The 23,117-nt window shown below is 51.9% G+C and overlaps 1 long non-coding RNA gene across 1 annotated transcript in view; it reads right to left on the bottom strand.

The window, feature by feature from the left end:
* LOC128059590 (uncharacterized) overlaps positions 1 to 23,117 on the bottom strand; it is a 36,721-nt gene that overhangs the window by 1,443 nt on the left and 12,161 nt on the right. The window contains exon 2 of the long non-coding RNA XR_008200600.1: positions 7,054 to 7,118. This is a non-coding gene — a long non-coding RNA (uncharacterized LOC128059590). The remainder of the gene's footprint in view (positions 1 to 7,053; positions 7,119 to 23,117) is intronic.

Raw genomic sequence — 23,117 nt, 5'->3', positions numbered from 1 at the left:
ACTGTCCCAGTACCATCCTTTTCTGTCTGCAAAGTCTCCACCTCTTGAATGGCACCTCTCCCCTGCTCCCATCCCTCTGGGGTACCTCTCCCCAGGTCCCTGTCAACACTGATGTCCCTCTCCCACTGTCAGCATACAGATCCTCCCCTCACTGTCCCTGCCTCCGAGGCGGGCATGACCCAGGCTGGACAGAGTCCCCCTTCCTGGACAAAGGGACAGACACAGAAGGGGGCATATGCAAGCAGAGGACTTTGGGGATTGATAGGGGGGCTGGAGAAGGGCTTTTCCTCTGTCCAATCAAGTGCTGTATAGACCACGGGGTCCTGGGGAGCCGTGCAAGGGTGCTAGACCTGAAGCCAAGACCCAGAGGCCAGGAGAGTCCTGACAACCCCGAGCTGGGACCCCCAAGCCTAAACATCCTCCTCCTTCCCCAGCTGGTCACAAAGATGTCCTCCTCTTGCCAAGCTTGAGTTGAGTTCTTGCCATTTCAGACACAAAGAACCCTTAATACGTCTCTAAACAGCAAGAACAGACAGGAACAACGTGGGCTCTGTTGGTGGAAAGGATTGACAGAGCGATGAGCCACAGCCAAGCATTCCTGAATCACAGCCATTCCCCCTCGGGATTGGGGAAGGTAAAGTCAAAAGAACAGGAAAACTGCTTTCTGTATTTTACCACAGTAAGAAAAAGAGTAGGCTGGGAATGCCCGCGCACCTGCCGGCGGCCTAGTGGTAACACTGGTGCCGTGGCTGCTCTCTCAGTGACTGGCGCTTGTGACTACAAGTTGCAGACACACGGGTGGGGCAGGCACGTCGCAGGGCCCACGGGGAAGCCCTTCCTGTAAAGCGGGAGAGGGGACTTGAATCTCCATGCTTCTCCACGGCCCTGAGGGCTTCTGGGAGAAAAATGACAGGACGCTAAAGCGTGTGGAGTGACCGGGAGGCTGCCGCCACGACATGCTCAGAGCACGCTTCTCAGCAATGAAATCACGGCGGGAGCAGAGGACAAAGAGGTCTGGGCAGCAGCTTCCAGATTAGAAAAACGGCACGACACGTGTGGGCGGCGCCTCCTGGTGTCCACGCCCACGTGCTGCAGTCAGTAAGAGGCCCTCTAGCCCTCCAGGACCGAGGATCGGCTCGGAGGCCGACATGTACTGCAGGGTGAGTCTGAGATACTGAAACCTACCTCTAAAGGATTTGTTTCAGGCTGTGGGCTTTCTCTGCTGTTTACTTATCATGTTTCTAAGTTAGCAGGTCCTACATATCGATATCAAAAAATAAAGCAAAAAGTGATGACGACGGGCCCATGAAGCCTGTATCTGAGGTTCTCTGTCCAGCCTCCCTCGTGGGCAGCATCTCCCCCCAATCCTCCCACCCAGACACCTCTGCTAGGGCAGCCACGTGACAGGCCTACACCTGCAAGATCTCCCTGCCATTGTGAACGCCTTCCTGGGCCCACAAGGAGATGATCTGCTCCAGGAAGGCGAAGCCGCTGCCGTCATCCACACTGCAGAAGAGGTGGGGGGCCCGAGCACACGGACACGAGGGACGATGTGGTGGTCTGGCCAACACTCTCCTCCAGGACCTGCACACGGGGACCAGCGCTGTGAGGGCCACGGGCCTCCCCACGCACCTTCCGTGACATCACCACCTGTGCTCGGCAGGCGCGGCCTCCCCGATTCCTGCTTCAGGGAACAGGGTGCTCGGAGGACCTGTGGGAACTGCAGGCTTCACGGAGGCGACTCAAGCCCAGGGCTCAGGGCCATCTGCCTGAGGCCGTGCGGGGGGATGCCCCAGCACCTGCAGGGCCCCCCGAGGTAACTTCTCTCTGAACAAGGTGGCTTCCCGCCTGTCCTCCCAGAGGAAGAGCCTGGGAAGGCACAAACCAGCCGAGGGAAACCCAGCCTATGCAGAGAAACCCAAGATGGGCTTCAGAAGAGGCGGAGTGGCCCCAGCAGAGGGCACGTGTCCTCAGGATTCAGGGCTGGAGACAAGGGCAGAAAAATCCTTCGGCCGGAAAGCCGATGGGTGAGGCTAAGGTGCGGCCAGGAAGCTGTGCTTCCCACCCTAGGGAGGGCATTTGCTGTTGGGACCAGAACAAGGAGGAGCAGCGGGCCCCTCCTCTCTGAGGTTGGTGTCCCCAGACCACCGGACCCAGGGGCTCCCCTGACGGAGCAGGAGAACCTCGGTCTGCTGCGTGAGGCCCCACACCCGCAGCCCAGCCACACCGGTGTCCGCATGCACAGGACGTGGCCCCGGGGCCATGTCAGCGCTTCCTGGGCAGGAACGAGGGGCCGAGGCCCCTGGGAGGAGCCCTCCTCCGCGGGCTGTGGGCACGACTGCAGTCCCTGCCCTCAGGTGGCCGGGCACTGTCCTCACTACCCCGACTCCTCCATCTCAGTGGCTTCGGGGGCAGAAACGTGATTTTCGGACGCGCCCAGCCCAGCAGAGAACAAGGCCACTGTTCCTGCACCACCTCCCACAAACTGCGGGGGACTGCCCGTAAAGGGTTAAGTCTTGGGAGCTGCTCGGCAGATATGCAGAGCCTTAGGCACGTTCCTAAGCTCCCTGTCCCGCCACCCTCAAGAATTTTTATAGCCCTTAAGGCCCCAAGATGTCTTGTTTCTGCAACATGTAAGATAGATAATCTTATAGTGCTCCATACACAATGGTAAGGGTCTGGTGATTGTATCCTGAGGTTAAAAAATAATCCTGTGCATGTCTTAAGTCACGTATTTTATCCTATAAATATTGTAGCCTAATAAAGAAAGGCATCAGCCATTTGTGGTCTGATCCTCTCAACCCCATCTTTTGTCTCTATCTCTTATTTTTCTTAGCGGGGACACTCCGTTCTCTCCCTGTGCAGGTGCAACTCTTGCTTGTGCTGGCCGCGGCAACAAACTATGGGATCAACCACGGTGCCAAAAAGGAGGCAGCAAGACTCCCCAGGACAACCATGCCCTGCGGTGGGAAAAGGAGCCCTGACCACCCCGAGACAGAGATGAACCAAACACATTGGCCAACATCACAGTGTAAAAAGTCTGCTTGACTCCAGCTGGCCTCGTGCAGGATGAAAAACGGGAAGGACACAGCTCCAGGAGAGCCTGGAGGGCTATTCCCAGGGAAGGCACGGCCCTGATAGTGACTCTGCCCCCAAGGGAGGAGCGACCGGGTGCTGTTGGTGGAACGCAGTGTACCCCAGGGAATCCACATAAGACCCCTATGAGGTGCGCCCACTTTAGAGATGAGGAACCTGAGGCTCAGAGAAGGCAAGCAGCTCACCAGTGGCGCATAGCCAGGCAGAAGCAATGTCAGGTCAGGTCAGGTCACTCCAACCACCTCCTGGGCACCCACTCCCCACTCTGGGGACCAGGCAGAGAGCTCAGGCCTTCAGAAGAGTGATGGCAGTCACCCTGGGCTGCAAGAGTTAACACCCCACCTCACCTGGTAATGAGACCAGGACACACTGGGTTTGACAAGCGGGGCCAGTTCCAGCGGTCGAGGGGACCCATGATTGAACAGCTCAAGCTGGAGCTCCTCGACTCACTCTACCATCCCCATCTTGGTCCAGCTTGTTGAACAGGTCGTCAAGCTCATAAAGAAAAGCACCTCAGGCATCTGCTCAGAAGCTCCTCCCGAGTAGCCCTGACCACCCCGCAGGCCCGGCCCCCACCCCACCAAGCAGGCGGCTTGCTATCCCAGCACTGGCTTCCTGGCTGCGGCTTGTGAATCCACACGCCTGGTCAGTTTCCACCCAGCTGAGCATCCCGCATCTCCCAAACACCCACCCGAGTCTGCTGTGAGGGAGTCTGCTAGACAGTGGGACATGTATGTGTGGGACACGTGTGTACGGAATCCCAGCGGTTCTGGGTCAGCAAGGCGGGGCCCATCCCATCACACTACCCCCTCCTCCCTGGGTCCCGAAGGAGGGAAGGGCTGAACACAGCTGCCGGGGTCACAGCCAGATGCTATGGGCACCACCTTTGGGCTGGGCCGTAGGCCTAGGGAGACCAGAGGCGGGAGAGAGCTCCAGGCAGAGGAGCATCCTGCGCAAAGGTGGCCCGAGACGGACCCTCAGAACAAGCCCTGGGAGTCAGCACAGGATTCCAGGCCAGACAGTGACTGAATCTGTGTCTGAGGGTGAAGGGGTTTTCCAGGCCTGGCACCAACCACAAAGACCCAGCCCTCTGAGGCAGTACGTCCCATCCCCTCTCACCTCCTTCGCCAGGCCCTGGAGCCCAATGCTCTGGCAGACCAAGGCCAGCTCCTCCTCTGTGAGGTGGCTGCTGCTGCCCACACCCAGCTCTTCCCAGAGGCCCCAGACCCGGCTCTCGGCGGTGTCGAAGGAGTGGCTGCGGGGCTTCCGGGGGCTCCCGAAGACCTCAGAACCCCAGGCTGGCAGCTGGCCTGAAGCAGGGGAAACACACCAAGGCGGTACTTTACCCTGAAATCAGATGGACTGACAGATGGGCAGAGGGACACATGTGAGAGTCAAGCCTCCGATGCTGGCTACACGGGGCTCACTGTGCAATTCTTCCCACTTAATTCTATGCAAAATTTCACAACAAAAGGGGGACTCTGCTGCACGTGGGGAAGGCATTTTCTGAAGGGAGCCTACAGAAGCTGCGGCACTTGGAGCATACCTGCAAGCTTCGCACTTAGAATAAAAAGGCCAGGTTTAAAAAATTAACGTCTAGAAGGTCTCCAAACCTGCCCAAAGCAAACAGCACAGTCCAACAATGACCCTGTCCCTTGGGCAGCCTCTCGCCCTGGCTTCATCTACCCCTGTTTGTTCTTGCCCGGATATATATATATATATAGGTAATATTTATCTGGCTGCTCTGGGTCTTGGTTGCTGCACGTGAGATCTTTTTAGTTGTGGCATGCAAAATCTTAGTTAAGGCATGGAGGCTCTAGTTCTCAGACAAGGGATGGAACCCGGGGCCCCTGCAATGGGAGTGCAGAGTCCTAGACAATAAATCACCACAGAGGTCCCTGGCCCAAGAATTTGAAGGCAAATCCCAGCTGCCGTGTTCTCACCCCTGAGTGTTTCGTATGCACTCCTGACCCCTGTGCGACGATGGCCCTACAACCCAACAACGACATCCCAGTTCTCTCCCAAGTCTCCCGACAGCTGATTCTTCAACTCAGCATCAACCCAGAATCTTCCCTGTGTGTGTGGTTACTCCCCCAGAGTCACTGGGTCACCTCCCACCCGCCCCCTCACCACCCCCCGGCCTCCTGCCCTCCATCCTTAACATCTCCTGTAAACTGGAACTTAGCACCAAAGGCTAGTTTGCATGCAGGTTGAGTGTTATCTTTTTTCTTTTTTTTTTTCCCAGCAAAACACACTCCAAGGTGGGCTGTTTTCCATACCACCTCAAATCAGGAGCCACAGGGGTCTTTGAGATGCATACTCAGTCAGCAGCAAGTCCGGGTGACAGCTGGCCAGGTTTCATAGCCTTTCTACGTTAGCCAGGTGGCTTACTGAGATTTCTAAAGCTTTGCCAGAGACACACCCTTTGGGAGAGGACAGACCTTGGGGTGCCCACAAAGAGCTCTCTTTAGATAAGCAAGGCTTCAAAGCAGAGCTCCTTCCACGCCCAGACTGCACCACCCTGCCCAACACAGGACGAGGGTCACCTGTACCTGACCAGACCCCGGCTCCCGGTCAGTGGGCTGGAGCTCTCCAGAGAGGAGTCATCTTGGCCTTTACTGTGATAATCCAACTAATAATCAGAAAGTCCTTTCCTGAGGAAAGCTAGGCCTCCATGATCAGGAATGATGCTGTATATCGGGTTGAGGAAAACACAAGGAAAGGGCCACTTCCAAGACCCCTTCCAGCTTAAAACATCTGAAAGTTCTATGGAAAAATGGAAAAACAGGGACTTCTCTGAAGGTCCCGTGGTTAAGAATCGACCTTGCAATGCAGGGGACTCGGGCTCGATCCTTGGTCAGGGAACTTAGATCCCACGTGCCATGGAGCAAATAACCCTCAACTAGACAGAAGCCTGTGCACCGGAATGAAAGGTCCCAAATGACGTATGAAGATCCTGCATGCTGCCACTGAGACCTGACACAGCCAAATAAGTAAATTTTAAATCAAAAAATAAATAAATAAAGGCAGGAACCAAAAAAGGGGAAAAGCAGTTCTGACACCAGGGGGTGTTCTCAGGGCTGGCAGAGAAGGTAAGTTAAGTCCTGTGCGGTCTGACCTTAGTGTTGGTGCACGAGTGCCAGTTCTAACCTGGATGGAAAGAAGCACCCAACCTGTCTCTGGGCAGAGAGCCCAAAATCACTCAGTGAATAACCTCCCCGGAGCCCTTCCTCTCGTCCCCTAGATTTACTCTGAGTCCAGGGGATGGAGGAAGTGATTTTCGGACACAAAGAGGTCCATCTGTTTCATCCAGTAGCACAGACACTTGGTTCACTCGCCTGACGTCCCCACGCTCAGCACTGAGCCAGCAACAGCCTCGGCCCCTGAGGACCACAGTTTGGATGGTGCTCAGCACCAGCGCAGACCTCTCACTCAGGAGAAGCTCCAGGTCAGTTCTGGTCTCCCGCTGGAGCCATGGTCCTGCACATTCTGCCCTGTGACACACGCTGGTGAGAGGCGTCCTTAAGGAACCCGCACACCCACATGCTGATGCACCCAGCTTTGCTAAGCACACCTGTGACTGCCTTCCGGGTGCTCCACCAGGTTCCCAGGACCAGAGCCACGTCTCGCCCTCCACAGGGGCACAGTCAGGACCTGTGGTGGGTGGGGAGGCTGCTGGCCCAGGCCCAGCACCTTAGGAAGGAGTCCCCTGGCCCGTGCCTGCTGGTCGGGAGGATCACTGCAACCCTAACCAACTGGCTGCTCTCTTAGCCAGCGGCTCTGCCCAAGGGTCTGACCTCAGGAATCTCAGAGCTGGGACCCTTACCAGGAAGAAAGGCACCCCAGAGAGACCACCCACACTGGGCACCTCCCAGGAAATTCTCTTTTGCTGGCAGCCTGCTGCCTGACAGCCCAGCACTGACCAAAGGGGGCATTCACCACAAAGCCAGGCTTTACCTTGGGCTTCAAACAATTCATTCTGAGGCTCCTTCGTGCTGTCAGCTTCTTCATCAGACTTGAGACTTTGTGGAAAAAAAACAGAAAGATGTCAGCCACGATTAACCCGCACTGGTGGATCTGCCCCGTGGATAGACTTTCTGACACGGAGGCCTGAAGGCTCCCGCAGTGGACAGCTCAAGGAGTCTCACTGGGGGCCCCGGAGGCATCCATCACGAGCCCGCCAAGTCGTACAGGGTGAGCCTTGGTCCGAGTGCTGGATGGGGGTGACCGTGGCTATGGCACAGCTGCCCTTTCTACCCTCAGCCAATTAACCTTTCCCTCCACCTGCAGGGCCAGGGGAGGGTGGGGATGCTCCAAGACCCCCATTTCTGAAGGAGGATGCTCTGTGGCCAGAGCTGCCCTGCAGAAAGTGAGACCCAGAGATACCTTAAAACCAAATGTACGTCCCCAAACAGCCCCTCTTCCAGTGATGAGATGCCCTCTCATCCTCCTGTGTCATGTCATGTGAGCAGTGATGGGGGTCGGGGGGGGGAGGTGCCAAGGCAGGCTCCACCAACCTCCACGCAGAGCGGTGAAGCTGGCTCCTCACACTGGGTCTGGCCGGCTGCTCCGGTAAACCTGGGGCTCCACCTGCAGTGCCACAGGGCTCAGGCTGGCTCCGACGGCCGTACCAGTTAGAGCCGCTCACGTACTTTGGGGGCACAGCCCGGGAGGCAATTGGAAAGCAAATGGGAGGTGTGTGGGGCTCCTTAAAACAGACTCTGGGCCCACTTGTGCTTACAAAGATGCAGATTCGGAGGTGTGATGTGGCTCTTGGGGACAGACAGAGAAAATGCCAGAACACAGGGAGTGGCCAATGTGGGGCTGGGGCTGAGACAACTACGCTTGGAGACAGGACTTTCCATCCTAAACTCTCGGTGTTTCCAAGCAAAATATGCTTTTGTTATGTGATAGAAAACTAATTTAAAAATCTAGCTTTTTACACAAAGAAATAACCTTCCAATAATCCAAGTGCTCTAGAGACCAGAAGGTCATTTCCCACCCACCCGACCCCACCTCAATACAGGACCCCGCCTGGACAGGACACAGAGGGCAAGGACCTCAGCACAGCCAGGAAGGCTCAGAGTCCACATGAGTCTAAAGTCAGGGGCAGAGGCAGATGTGGACTTCAGCTAGGGATTCATGAGGCTCCCTTAAGCCCTGATACACCCCTGCACTTCCTTCTTCCCTCCTTACCTGCCCACATCTGCGGAGCAATGGGGACTCCGCAGGCGGAGAAGAAATGACACTGCCTCGGCAGGAATCTGCGTGGCCAGAGAGACTGGGGAGTGGGGGTGCGGCCTGGGCTGTGACCAGGAGAGAACACAGGTTCAAAGGGAAGGAACCAGAAGGGGCCAGTGGGAGAGAAAGGCCTAGGGTCCCAGGAAGCAAGGCCAGGTCAGGAAAACAGACCGTTTCACACGGGTGGGTCATGCTCCCAGGGACCAAGTACCACCTCCCTTCTCTCCCCCTCACCCGAAACTGGCCCGTAGCCTCTGACCGTGGGAGCATCAGAGGAGGAGGCTGGGTCCAGCCGGGCCTCCAGAGGAAACAGTGATGCCAGCGACCCACAGAGACTGAGGACAAGGCAGGAGTCTGGGGATGGAAGATGCTGAGTTCCATGTGACAAGGACACCTAGGGCAAGCTGACCATGTTCCTGGGCCCTGTGAGGTTATCATGGGCAGGGTCTGGCTCTGTAAACTCTCCCTATGTGGGAACTCCTGGGGCTGCTGGAGAGGAGGGGGCATTCCCCCTGACAGGGAGGAACCTGAGGCTTCAGCACCCCATGCAGGGAGCAGGGGCCTGCATGCAGGCTCCGCACCTGCTCTGCTTTCCGTCTACACACAGGCTGTGGCTGGGTGCTGAGCGGGGAGCAGCGGGAAGAGAAAGGCCAAGTCAGGTGGGAGTGGGCGGTGGGGACACACTCAGGAAACCAGGTGTGCCTGACAGCACGCAGACCCCCGCCTGGGACTCAGCCACTCACCACTCACCGGAGGTCGTGAGCCAGCACCACACCAGCGCCCTTGGCCTGACTGGGCTTCTGCCTCTCCCCTCCTGAGATCCCCCGGTCCGTGTCCGGAGGCCCACCTGCCCTTCATGTGGTCCCCCCTTTCTTCATTGTTTCGGCTGCTCAGCACTTTCATCAGAGCAACGAGACGCCCAGAAATCACACACATTAGGACGGGTTCATAAATGTTCTCCGAAAAGTGTCACCTCCTCCCTCCACCAGGGGGAAATGCGTCTCCAGGAACGTCTCCAGGCAGCAAATCAGCCCAGGAGGGGGCAGCGTCTCACCCACCACCCACAGAGCACAGAGCTGTGGCCTCTCAGTGGGAAGCTCTGGGGGCCAGTCCCCAACCGCTGCCCAGACGGCCGGCAGACCACAAGGTCAGCCGCACCCTGTGCCTCCTGTGTGTGCGTATTTATTCCTAAGAGCAGAATGCCAAACTCTACAAGTTAAAAATACATTGGATTAGGATCTCCCTGGTGGTCCAGTGGTTAGGACTCTGCACTGCCAATGCTGGGGGCAAAGGTTCAATCCCCAGTCAGGGAACTGATATCTTACCATGCTGAGTGGCATGGCCAAGAGATTAAACAAGCAAAAAAATAAAAACCAAGAAAAACATTTTGATTATGTGTTCTGTGACGGCCTTCACTGAAAGAGCAGAACTACTGAGAAGCAGAATGTTCTTTCAAAACCCCAGGCATTTGGCCCCAGGGTGCCACGCACATCCCTGGAGCATCAAAGCACACGTTTTCAATCATGTGGCGTGAGTTGGTGGGAAAGACCAGCAGGCAGATTAGAAAGCCAGAGAGAGGGATTCTGTGGGCTGGCTGGGGAAGCAGGGATGACGCCCATGGGGGAAACCGGGAGGGTGGCCCTCCTGGGAAGCACACAGCCTAGAGGGCGGGGGCAGGGCTCGCTGGGCTCTCCCAACAGGGGCCGCCTGTGTGCACCAGCCCTGGCCGAGCCACCTCAGGCAGGCCTGCGACTGACCCACCAACTGACTGGGTAACTGAGGAAAGCTCTGAAAATTTAAAGAGAAAAACAACACAAAACAAAACCGGGCTTGGTACAGAAAAGCACCAGTCACCAAGAGGACACAAGTTGTAGACGCACAGGAGTTCCAGCACAGAAAAGGGAGCGATGACGAGAGCATGGCCCTTCTCAGGCACCTTCATGCCCGGGGTCACGCGATCACACCCCAAGTCAGGAAACGTGAGTGGCCTTCTTCCCACCTCATGGAAGAGAAACGTGAGACAAAGCAACCAACAACCCGACCCTTCAGATCCCAGGGCAGCCGCTGACAAGCTGGCTCCTCCCCGAGTCAGACTCCACTCCCTTCAGGCTCCTCCCCTGCCAGACTCCACCCCATCAGGCTCCTCCCCCGTCAGACACCACCCCCTTATCAGACTCCTCCCCCCAGCAGACTCCACCCCTTATCAGACTCCACCCCATCAGGCTCCTCTCCCCCAGGTCAGGGCTCCCACATGGCTCCAGCAGGAGGCAGTGGGACACCAACCGATTTCAGCCCCAGGGGAGGCCGCAAGTGCTTCCCCAAGGGCCTAGCTCCAGACTAGAAAACCTCACCTGAGTAACGGGTACGATCAGCCACAGGATTCCGGGGGTTGGGGGAGGGTTGGGTGGGCTGACTGGAATCTACATGAACGGTACATAACCCCCAAACCTCCCAATGGCACCCACTGCCCCAGTCATGCACCTGCTCCCGACCCGGGGTGTGGGAGCAGACCAGGGGCCTGTGTGGGGCAGACGCCTCGAACCCCTGCCCCGTGGGGGAAGGAGGGACTCGCTGGCCACTGCACTCTCCCTCCCAGCACTCCTCAGATGCAGCCCCGACCGGTCATCCGGCCAGAACACGGCAGGCGCTGCCAGCCAAAGAGTTGGCCCATCTTCTAAGGAGCACGTCCGCCATCACCTTCCCACTGGACCCACAGTCCATACCTCCAAGGGGGCCTCCCTCCAGAATTCTCCCTCCACCCCCTGACCAGTTTCAAAGCCCCTCTTCACTTCTTTTGAACTATCACCTTTGTTCCACTGGCCCCACTGGAAACCAGGATTCTAACAAGTCCCAGGAGCACAGAGCACTATGGCCTGAGACAGAAGACAGGTGGAGGGCTGCCTCAGCAGGCGGCATCCTGCTTGCTCCACAAGCCTCCCGGCCTGGCCAGCACCTTACACCTGCCCTGCACTTTTGATGATCAAATTCTTCCACTCCTCCACACACACTTTATCTTCTTCACACCCTTTGCTGTAAGGACAGCACTTGATATTACTTGGTATTTGTGAGATTGTGACTCATAATAAATATGAATTTGGTCTTCCTCCCATCCCTTGCACAGCTTCTAAAACCCTCGGAATTTCCTAAGTGATGAGAGCAACCACACCCAAGTTTATGCTGATGAAGTGACTTTGAGAACCACACCTTGAGATGGGCTGGTTGCCAGGGAAACCAAGGATGTGATTAGAGGTTGGAACTTTCAGCCCTACCCCTGACCTCTAGGGAGGTCAGAGGCTGGATGTTGAGTTCAATCACTGATGCCCCATCACTGGATCAGTCATGATTGTGTAATGAAGCCTCCATAAACCCCAAAAGGACAGGATTCAGAGAGTTTCTGGGTTGGTGAACACGGGGAGACTGGGAAAGAGTGAGGGCTGGAGAGGGTGTGGGGGCTCTGAGCCTCTTCCCACAAGCCCATGCATCGCTTACCCTGAGTTACATCCTTTTGTAGTAAACAGCTGATCCAGTAATGGGTTTCCCTGCATCCCATGAGCTGCTCTAGCAAATTAACTGAACCTAAGGAGGCCGTGGGCACCGCTGATCTTTAGCTAGTGGGTCAGAAGCACAAGGTGACAAGCTGGACTTGAGATTGTTGTCTGAAGGCAGTGCGGTCTTAGCCTGTGGGGTCTGCAGCTGTGTCCAGGGAGATGATGTCAGAATGGAGTTGAACTGCAGGACACCTAGCTGGTGTTGCAAAATGGCCTGATGCAGGGGAAACTACAGAGATCTAGTGACCAGAGGTGCCAGAGTATGCAGAGGATTTTGTGCAGAAGAAAACACAAGACTTTTCCCTAACAGAACCATTTAACAAATAAGGAAGCCAAAGAAGAAAAAACCCAGGTGCTGGTCCCAGTCCATGCAGCTGGGGAACACAGACCTGCTGAGTTGTTCAGGTACAACATCATACTCCAGAAGTCACAGAATCACGGAAAGAAACGGAAAGACCAGAAAGGCCTCTTACCCGACTCCAAAGACCCACTGTCTTCATCTGAGGAGGCATGACCAGCCTGCGATGGCAACACAGCCACAAAACCATCCTTAAATTCCTCAAAGTTAACCTGTGAATTTGAGAAAAGTGGTTAACACTGCTTTCTACAAGCCGTATACATAACACACTGGCCTTTGGGGTTTTCTTAGATGGAAGATCTTATATTGCCTTCAGCACTGAGGACATTTATTTTTTTGAATATTTCAGTTCAGTTCAGTTGCTCAGTCGTGTCCGACTCTTTGTGACCCCATGAATCGCAGCACACCAGGCCTCCCTGTCCATCACCAACACCCGGAATTCACTCAGACTCACATCCATCAAGTCAGTGATGCCATCCAGCCATCTCATCCTCTGTCGCCCCCGTCTCCTCCTGCCCCCAATTCCCTCCCAGCATCAGAGTCTTCTCCAATGAGTCAACTCTTCGCATGAGGTGGCCAAAGTACTGGAGTTTCAGCTTTAGCATCATTCCTTCCAAAGAACACCCAGGACCGATCTCCTTTAGAATGGACTGGTTGGATCTCCTTGCAAGTATTTACTTAAGGTTTTAAAAAACTGAAGATATAGTAAGGCAATTAAGAGTGAATCATAAGCCCTTCACCAAAAAACACTATTGACAGCTCCATAAAAGGAAATTAGATAACATAGTGAGAAAAAATGTGCAGGAAAGAGGTGTCTGATGACCACAAACATTAACACATAAAGAAATATCCATGACTTCACTACCCACCGAGAAAGAGAACATGCCAGCACCTAGGCTAATCCTCCCCCAAGGTTCCTTTCCTGATTAAATCCCCCGCCCCTACACTGGGGGCAAAAAAGCTCTGAACAGTCACACATCTGTCCTAAGAGTTTCTCTGGAGTATACGCACCTAAGAATAGGACTGCTGGGTCACAGAATATACATTTATATCCTCTCAGTAAATTCAATCTTTTGTCATTATACAATGCTGACCCTATTCAGTTCAGTAATGCTTTTTACCCTAGAGACTAGCTTTCTTATGGAGCTTAAAAGTTTCATATTAACCAGTTTTACCCTCTTCAGGGACAACACAGAGCCTGCCTGATACTTTTGTGCCTTTGTTATTTAACTCCTTTCAAAATATTTTTGTTTTATATAGTCAATGTTCATTTAGAATTATTCAAATATTTGCCACTTTGCTTTTCATTTCTTCCTTCATTTCCGACCTTCTGCCTGGGATAGTTTTCCATCTGTTTGAAATAGATCTTTGAGACTTACGTGTTTTCTTAAGTATGCTGGTGCTAAGCTCTTTTAGTGTGATTGTCTGAAATGCTTTAACTTCACTTTGATTCTTTTTTCAGTAAAAACATAATGTATTAAAATAATATTGGAAATGATCCAGATGTACCTAAAGAAAATGGGTAAATAAACTGTGATTCAGTCAGACAATGAAAGATGCCAGGCGGGGAAAAAAAACACTGACAGAGATGACATACTGACCCTGCCCTGCACTATCTGAATACAGACTGCAGACGCAACACTGAGCAAAAGGACCAGAGGACGCACTGAGCATGCGCTGTATATATCCACCTGTGTGAAGGTCAGAAATAGGCGAACAAATCGATGCTGTTCTCAAGACAGTGGTAACTGCTGGGGCCAGACGGACCACGGGGGCACCTAAGGAGGGATGCAGGATGCTGGGGGCCCAGGTATGCTCGGAATGGATGTTCACTGAGCTGCACACTTCCCAACTCTCTTCTCTACCTGTGCTTCACCTGAAGTCACACAGAACGACATCAACGCAAGAGATACTTGGAGGTCAAAATGTCACCAGTATGTGCTAGAAAAGCAGGCCTGGGGCTGTAGGTCCAAGCATGCTTCCCAGACCTGGCACAGAACTTGAATGAGCACATTTCTATTGCTGCCTCTGAGCACTAAAGGCAGCTGTTGGCTGTGGAATGTCTAGGCCTGGGTTACACACGTATCAGACTTGAAGGTGGAGTACTTATATGTGTGTTTATTTTCTGGCTCCCCAACTAGCACATGGTCTCATGGCTGACACACTGTAAATACTCAACAAACGTCTATCAGATGTGTTGGTCTCTACATCCTTTCAAAAATGAGCAGAATTCACCTTCTCAAGGAAACATTCTTTCACCTTTCTTCTTTTTTAAAAAAAAGTCCTGTTGGTTTATTTTTGGCTGTGCTGGGTCTTCGTTGCTGCAGGCAGGCTTTCTCCATGTGTGGCGAGTGGGGCTACTCTTCCTTGTGGTGTATGGACTTACCATTCTAGTAGCCCTCACTGGAAGGTGGGCGTGAATTTGCTGCTAATATGACAGCGTCTGAAGCCTCCTCTCTCTTCTTTAGGACAATGCATCAGTTTCATCAGGTCCATCTATTGATTTATTGTTGCTCAGTCACAACTCATGTCCAACTCTTTGCGACCCCATGGGCTGCAACACACCAGGCTTCCCTTGTCCCTCACCACCTCCCAGAGTTTGCCCAAGTTCATGTCATGTCAGTGATGCCATCCAACCATCTCATTCTCTGTTGTCCCCTTCTCCTCCCTACCCTTAATCTGTCCCAGCATCAGAGTCTTTTCCAATGAGTTGGCTCTTCCCATCAGTGGCCAGAGTATTAGAGCTTCAGCTTCAGCATCAGGCCTTCCAATGAATATTCCAGGTTGATTTCCTTTAGGATTGACTGGTTTGATCTCCTTTTGATTCAAAAATCTTCTCCAGCACCACAATTCAAAAGCATCAATTCTTTGGCACTCAGCCTTCTTTATGATTCAACTCTCACATCCATACATGACTGCTGGAAAAACCACTGCTTTGACTATATGGACCTTAACTAATCTCATATTGAAAGGGCTGTGTCCAGACTTTTGCCATGTGGATCAATACTAGAAAGAATATTCTTGCATAGCTTTCATCTCACAGAGATATTGTACTGCTTTCATTTTACACTCCTAGCTTCTAGATGTTGCCCAGCACATAAGAAGTGCTCAAAAATACTTGTTGAGGGACTTCCCTGGTAGTCCAGTGGTTAAGACTCCAAGCTCCCAATGCAGGGGACCCAGCTCCCAGCTCCACTGCTGGTCAGGGAACTAGATCTCACATGCCGCAGCTAAGAGTTTGAATGCCCCAACTAAAGATCCCACGTTGCAGGGAAGACTGGTGCAGCTAAATAAATAAATTAATATTAAAAAAAAAAAAACAACACCTTGTTGACTACATGGGAGCGGAATGAAATGGCCGTTTGATCCAATCTCAGATTTCTCTTGTGTCTTTGATAATACTTATCAGCTTTCTTCTGAGCCATTAAACAGGAGGGGATTTGGGAATTCTCTGGTGGTTCAGTGGTTAGGACTCTGCCCTCTCACAGCCGAGAGCCCCAGTTCAATCCCTGGTTGGGGAACTAAGATCCCACAAGCTGTGTAGCATTACCAAAAAAAAAAAAAAACAGGAGGGAATCTGATGGCTGAGTGTGCTGCTGTTTTATCTGATACCATCTGACTGTGTTTCTGTGTCCTCTCCCATCACAGCTCACAAAAGGAGGAAGGGCCAGGATAAAAAACATCAAGGAAACCAGATAACTTGTTTACGCTGTTTTAACCAGTGTTGATTTTCACAAATGTGCCTTTTGCTCACTTAGCCCTCGAATACAATTCCAGGTGATATCAAGAGAGGCTAGGCCATGAGAGATCAAAATCACATCCGTTTTTTGTTTTTTTTTCTGGCCACCCCGCAAATGGCACGCAGCGTCTCAGTTCACCAGCCAGGGGTGGAACAAGCTCCCCCTGCAGTGGAAGCACGGAGTCTTAACCACTGGACCACGAGGGAAGTTCCCACACCTGAGTCTTAAGTCCATATAAAGCAGTAGAGGGGAAAGTGACCAAGCAGGGTGAGGTGGGTGTGTGGGGCAGAGTCCTCCTCGCTGCAGGAGCAGCTCTGCTGACAGCACCGGCCACACGGGCTCTGGGGAAAGTAACAGGACTCAGATTCACCTAGAAGCTCCCCCTGGGCCAGCAGGGAGGCGTTTCAGGTTGTTTTTCATTTGTTTCTGCCCAAGAACCAACTCAGGAAATCTTTCCAGGCTATAGAACTTTTCTTCTCATTCAAAATGAGACCAGTTTTATTGAGTTCTGTGGGGGAAAAAATACTCTTCCTTCAAAGGTAAGATGACCAACACGACTACAGGCACTGTTTTTTTGTTTCTGGTTTTTTTGTGTGTTTTTTTTTTTTTTCTTGCAGTCTGTGGGATCTCAATTTCCAAACCAGGAATTGAACCCGGGCCCCTGGCAGTGAAAGCCCAGATTCCTAATTACTGGACCACTAGGAAATTCCCAGGCACTGTTTTTAAAATGAACATGTGTACCTCCCTGGTGGTCTAGTGGTTAAGAATCCGCCTGCCAAGGGAATGGACGTGGGGTTCGATCCCTGGTCTGAGTAGAGTCCTCATGCTGCAGAGCAACTAAGCCCAAGCACCACAACTACTGAGCCTGCACTCTCGAGCCAGGGTTCTGCAACAGGAGAAGCCACTGCGATGAGGAATGAAGAACAGCCCCCACTCGCTGCAACTGGAGAAAAGCCTACATGCAGCAACGACCGAGGATGGCCAAAAAAAAAAAATTCATTTATTACAAGTATAAAATGAACATGCTACATCTGGACACATTTAAGAAACAGGAACACTAAGAAGCTTCTCAGTGTTCCCATCAGGAAAGCAAGGCATGGTCCAGGCTTCAGATGACCTTTCTCAGTTCAGATCAGTTCAGTCGCTCAGTCGTGTCTGACTCTTTGCGACCCCATGAATCACAGCACGCCAGACCTCCCTATCCATCACCAACTCCCGGAGTTCACTCAGACTCACGTCCATCGAGTCAGTGATGCCATCCAGCCATCTCATCCTCTGTCGTCCCCTTCTCCTCCTGCCCCCAATCCTTCCCAGCATCAGAGTCTTTTCCAATGAGTCAACTCTTCACATGAGGTGGCCAAAGTACTGGAGTTTCAGCTTTAGCATCATTCCTTCCAAAGAAACCCCAGGGCTGATCTCCTTGCAGACCTTTCTAGGGGACCTTGAACTTCCTAGAGAAAAGAACTCCACGTACTTTCTTCCTATCTGGGACAGATACATTCAGAGGGCACCTCTGAAGGCAGGGAGCCTTCATTCTTGCAACAGCAACGCAAGATGTTTTGTACAGCTGCTGGACAAATTTCACGCTGGGCAATTTTGAGACAATCTGCCTTCGAGGTACTTTGAAGCTGCCTTTGAATGACCCAGCACGTGAGCTGCACACAGATCACTGTGTTTTGTGAACCATCCATACCAACCTTCCACTCCCCAGACAAATCAGCCGTTAAACATCTTTCTGGAAAAACGGAACAAAAACAAATCTCTGGAAGTTACTACACTTAAAAAAGGGCAATTTTAAGAAACCTCTTTCTACAACACAAGAGTTCCATAAAAGGAAAAATAGCATCCCATTTCCTCCTAGCTTTCCTTTGATGAGTATCTCTAGTCAACTGTGTTTCTCAGACACCCACAGCTGTCACCAAAGGCTCTCCATGCTTTTCTCTGCGAGAATGAAGTCCAGTACCCAACCTGGCGAACTGGTTGTTTCCGAGAAGTGTGTGCAGAAGGACAGGCAGCCGTTTTTCCAGATGGAGCTTCAGGCAGAGCTGGGTGAGCTCCTCCCGATCCAGGAAGCCTGTCCCCGTGGTGTCACAGCTGCTGTAGATGTCCCTAAGTTGCAAAACATAGTGGTTCTCTTCTTCTTTGTCCACCCCATCGCAGGCCGCGTGCAGGACAGGAAGACGCCATGCTATCGGACTGACCCTCACCTCCCTCCACTGTCCCGGGGGCACCAGGCAGTGTGGTCCAGGGCAGGGTAGGAGCTGGGGTGTGGGCACCAGGGTCCACTCAGGGTGCGGGAGGCTGGAGGAGGTCAGTGAGGCTAGGAACGTGTTTACAGGGAATCCGTCCTCTACTGGCTTGAAAAACCAGAATTACTTTGTTCTGTTTAAAAAAAAAAAAAGTACCTAATACAGAATAATCAGAAAGAAAACAGGTAAGTATAAAGACCAAAATCATCCAAAATTTCATCACCTAAAAAAATATCATTATTACTATTTTGGCAAATATTCACTCTATGTTTTTCTCTATGCACTTACACACAGGACCTGCTGGGCGCCTGGCACTCCTGCCCTAGGATTCCAGTCGGGCAGAACTCTGGTGTGGGGCTGGAGGTCAGAGGGCACCGAAGGCCCTCTCAAGAGCAGTGACGAGCCAGCCCCATCCTGAGGGGGCTTGCTGGACCGTGGCCCCCTCCCAATTCCACTCAAGGGCTGACTCAGGGGCGAGGGCCCCAACCCTTGGCCCACTGTCACCCCGGTCATGCCAGCTTTGCACATCACAGATGAATCCTGGCCATTCAGAAACTTCTTTTCCTCTCCTTTCCCTCATCCCTAGGAAACTAAGACCCTGACTCAACAGAGCAGGTGCTTTGTCTTTGGCCATCCAGGCATATGCCATCGGTGTGATTCAGACCAGCATTCTACAGGTCTTGCATAAAAGACCTTTCAGGCGCCCTTTGCTAGGACACTTCTAACCTCCATCCAAGATAAGGGCCAGACCGGCTGGCGTCCCGGCCCTGCTCCCCAGCCGCCGGGGATGGGACCCATGAAGGGGGACACCCCCTCATCCCTCCATGCCCCCGCAGTGTGCTGCGGCCTTCAAGGGACCGAGCGTGGGTGATCAACTGTCCTCGCTGTGGGCCAGAAGGGTCAGCTGGGTGCCTGGCGATCGCCTCCCTGCTTCCTTGCTTTGTGGGTTGCCGCTGCCCCGGCTCCTTATGCTGGCTTTAGGCTTCCCAGGTGACGCTAGTGGTAAAGAACCTGCCTGCCAATGCAGGAGATATAATTATGAGATGTGTGTTGGATCCCTGGGTTGGGAAGATCTGCTGGAGAAGGAACTGGCTGCCCACTCCAGCATTCTTGCCTGGAGAATCCTCATGGACAGAGGAGCCTGGCATACTACATACAGTCCAAGGGGTCGCAAAGAGTCAGACACAACTGAAGTGACTTAAGCACAGCACAATACTGCTTTCAAAACGCTGGGGAAAATATTGGCAGAAAGGAGTCGCTGCTTCCAGTCACGGGAGCCCTCCTTCCGACCCAGGATGCGGGTCTTTTTTCAGCCAAGATTCAACATGGCAAACCTCAGCACTGAGATGGGCCAGGAAGGTTTGGAAAAACTGAGAGGGTGCCTCCACCCAGTATATATGCCAGGGCTCAGGTCTGTACCACAACCACACTGATGTCCCTGGCCTCCCCAGGACTCGAGAGTCCTAGAAAAGGGCTGGACAAGTCACTGGACATTCTAAACACCTCGGAACTATGACATCTTTTCTACTGTGCTCATCACACCACGAATCACAGCAGAATCACCATCCTGCACATGGGTCCCCAGGTTCCCAGCTGCTCAAATCCTATTTCCAGAAATGTTTCCTCTCCCTCCCTCCTGACGGGGAAAAGCAATCAACCCAAACACAGAACCAGAAGGTGAGAAGAAGGGCTTTACCCTGTCCCTCCCAACAGGGAGCCAGGAGTATATTACTCCGACTCTGTTCAGACTCCCCAGCCTGTGTATGGGGTCAAAGAACACTGTCCCCTAGAATCACCACGCAGGACGCTGGAAGGGAGATAGAGGGGACCCTCAGGGGGGTCCAGTGTCCTGCACTGCCCACGCCTGGCACCCAGGCCTACTCACCCGTGAAGCGCAGGCCTCGCAGCCAAGTGGTCCTTATAAATAATAGAACGTCCAAGGCCCTCTTCAGTTTCTCTCTTCACCCAAGCTAAATTATTTAATCCTTTCTGGATTCTACAAATACATAAAGGTCCGTGCATGGAAACCACCAGGAAGCCCAGCCATATTCAACATTCCAGATAGAGGAGCCCTTGGCTTATCCCGGTTTGATTATTTTGAAGTTGGGAGCTGTAGATTCTCAGCAATTTGAATGCTATAAAACTTTATTTAAAATTAGAGCACACACTTTGCTACCAGGTGAGGCAAAAACCCTGTTTTCATCCTGGGGAGAAAAACCTGCCCTCAAACAAACTGAATACCAGTTAAGAAACAGTGGTTGACCAGCACTCTGCTGGACCACGCAGCCCTCTGGAGGCCATGAGGGAAGGTGTAGGTTTCCATTTAACTGGAGCATAGCGATGAAGGAATTTAATCCATGGCTCTGGAAACCTGCTGGGTATCAAGACAGGGAGGACTATGGCCTCTCACAAGCAGCTGGGTGTGCTGTGTGGAACCAGAGCATTGCAACCCAGAACAACTCCAAACAAGGTCCTCCAAACAACCTTGTAAAAGCGTGCTGACCCAGAACAAGCAGCACCAAGGTCGCATTCTAGATGGCATGTTCTGTATCTGGAGAGATGTTACAACTCTGATTAAATATTGAAGCCCAGCCTTGGGTTCCAGAAGAGCAGGTCTGGGCACCATGTCAAATAGCCTTGGGATTGGTAATCAAACTTCACACTTCAGCACTTCTGAGCTTTAATGATTAATCTCCGCATTAGCTGTTTTCATGGCTTTTTTTCTTATTTTTCAAAACTTATACTATTCACTTACTTTGCCAAGCTCAGCCCTATCTCAGTGATAAAGCTTGAGAGGCCATCACTTTCATCAAAGGGATTTTCCAATCCCAACAATATAAAAATAAGCTGATCCATCATTTAATTGGCAATTAATAATACAGTCTTTGCTCTTCCTACAAAGTAGGTATTTAGACTGGGCAAAAACTACACACTTCCTAAAGTTTTTCTTCTTTTTTTTTTTTTTTTATTTATTTAGCTGCACCAGGTATTAGTTGTGGCACGTGGGAATTTTTAGTTGCAGCATTTGGGATCTGGTTCCCTGACCAGGGATTGAACTCAGGCACCCTGGAACTGGGAGCAGAGAGTCTTGGCCACTGGACCATCAGGGAAGTCTCCCTAAAGATTTTTATAATCACATGTACTTATATTCATGCTGTAGACCAGTGGTTACAAAACATCTATATAATCAGTTGGTTGTATACATGAGGTTATCCACATAAGGTTGTACATATAAAAATGAGTTTCTCTATGTGAATCACTACATGTATGCAAATACAGAAAACCTTACTCTCAGTATCAATATCAGCTTCTATCTTAAATTCAACTAGAAAATTCTACCATAAAGAAAGCAAGTTTCTCTTCTTTACTAAAAGTAGCCAGTAACAGTGTGGAAGAAATGACAGAACTGGAATACCAGAATTTTGAATCCCTAGTGTCATAGCTGATAGGGTACAGATCATCAGTGTATGAGTAAAAACAGCTGGGGTGGGGGGCGGGGGGAGGTGGGGGACTTCCCTGGTGGTCCATTAAGACTCCTAATGCAGGGGGCACATGTCACATTGCAAGGCCAAAAAAATTTTTTCAACGAGAAACAGTGGGGAACAGTGACGTCATGCAAAGTGGCACGGGAGGAAACTCCACCAGAGCAAAATTGAGCCATAAAGAGGGACTGGAAGGAACTATTTGAAACTCTAGAACCAGATCAGACATAGCAAGGTGGTGAAAACAGGCTGCTGAGAGCGGTGAGCAGGAGCCAAGTCACTACCCTCGACACTGTGGGGACTGGAGCTGTGAGGACAGTGGCCCAAAGTCCTTTGGCTGGAGCCAGAGCGGGCAATCTGGACTATGTCGCCCAAGCCCTGGGATTGTGTATTTTGTTGGTGACCGAGGACCTGAAGCAGATTCTGGTCTTGGGGTCAGCTTCCTTGGGCTGCCGTAGCTTCCCTCAGAGTATCTCTGTTATTGCTGTTTAGTCACTCAGTCATGTCTGACTCTTTGTGATCCCATGGACTGTAGTCTGCCAGGCTCTTCTGCGCATGGGCCTTTACTGGCAAGAATACTAGAGTGGGTTGCCGTTTCCCTCTCCAGGGGCTCTTCCTGACCCAGGGAGCCTGTGTCTCCTGCGCTGGCAGGCGGGCTCTTTATCACTGAATCACAAGGGAAGCCCTCGGAGCATCCAGGAGACGGCTAAGACGAACAAGAAGGCTCTGCGGGGCAGGCCTTTGTCAGGTCACTGACTGGCTGCAGACAGCGCAGAATGGGAACGGCAGTCACCACCCACAAGGAACACACTTTGCAAAAATAGCTTAGAAAAGTCACAAAGACAACTATAGTCCTCAACTAATAAAAATATTCACGTCTGAGGTGTGGGAGAATCCGAATGTCCAGATTTCAACAAAAACTTAGAGAGCATACAAAGACACACACATACTGGAGTCTTTTCTACAGTAGAATTTCTTTTTTATTTAAGGCAGTGTGGTCCATTTAATTTAATTTATTTTTGTCTGCACTTCATGGCTTGTGAGATCTTAGGTCCCTGACCAGGGCTAGAACCTGATCCCACTGCAATGGAAGCACAGAGTCCTAACTGCCAGACTGTCGGGAATTCCCTCTACTAGAATTTCTAAATTTAACTCCCTGCACTTCTACCCAAATATAAAACAGCAGTTGCATGGAATAAGCCGTGATAAATTTTCCTTCTGAAGGAACCACAGTGAGTGCAACGGAAGGGCATTTGCTAAAACAGACTTCTGATTCTAAAGACCCCCAAAATAACTTTTACACAGTTTAATCATTGCTGCCCAATCTCCCTCAACATGGTGACTTTTTTCAAGGTTTAAAAAAATTTTTTTTATTTTAATTGGAGGATTCACAATATTGTGGT

Source organism: Budorcas taxicolor, chromosome 14 (genome assembly GCF_023091745.1).
Source record: "Budorcas taxicolor isolate Tak-1 chromosome 14, Takin1.1, whole genome shotgun sequence".
Lineage (NCBI taxonomy): Eukaryota > Metazoa > Chordata > Mammalia > Artiodactyla > Bovidae > Budorcas > Budorcas taxicolor.
This window is presented reverse-complemented; position numbering and strand designations above follow the sequence as displayed.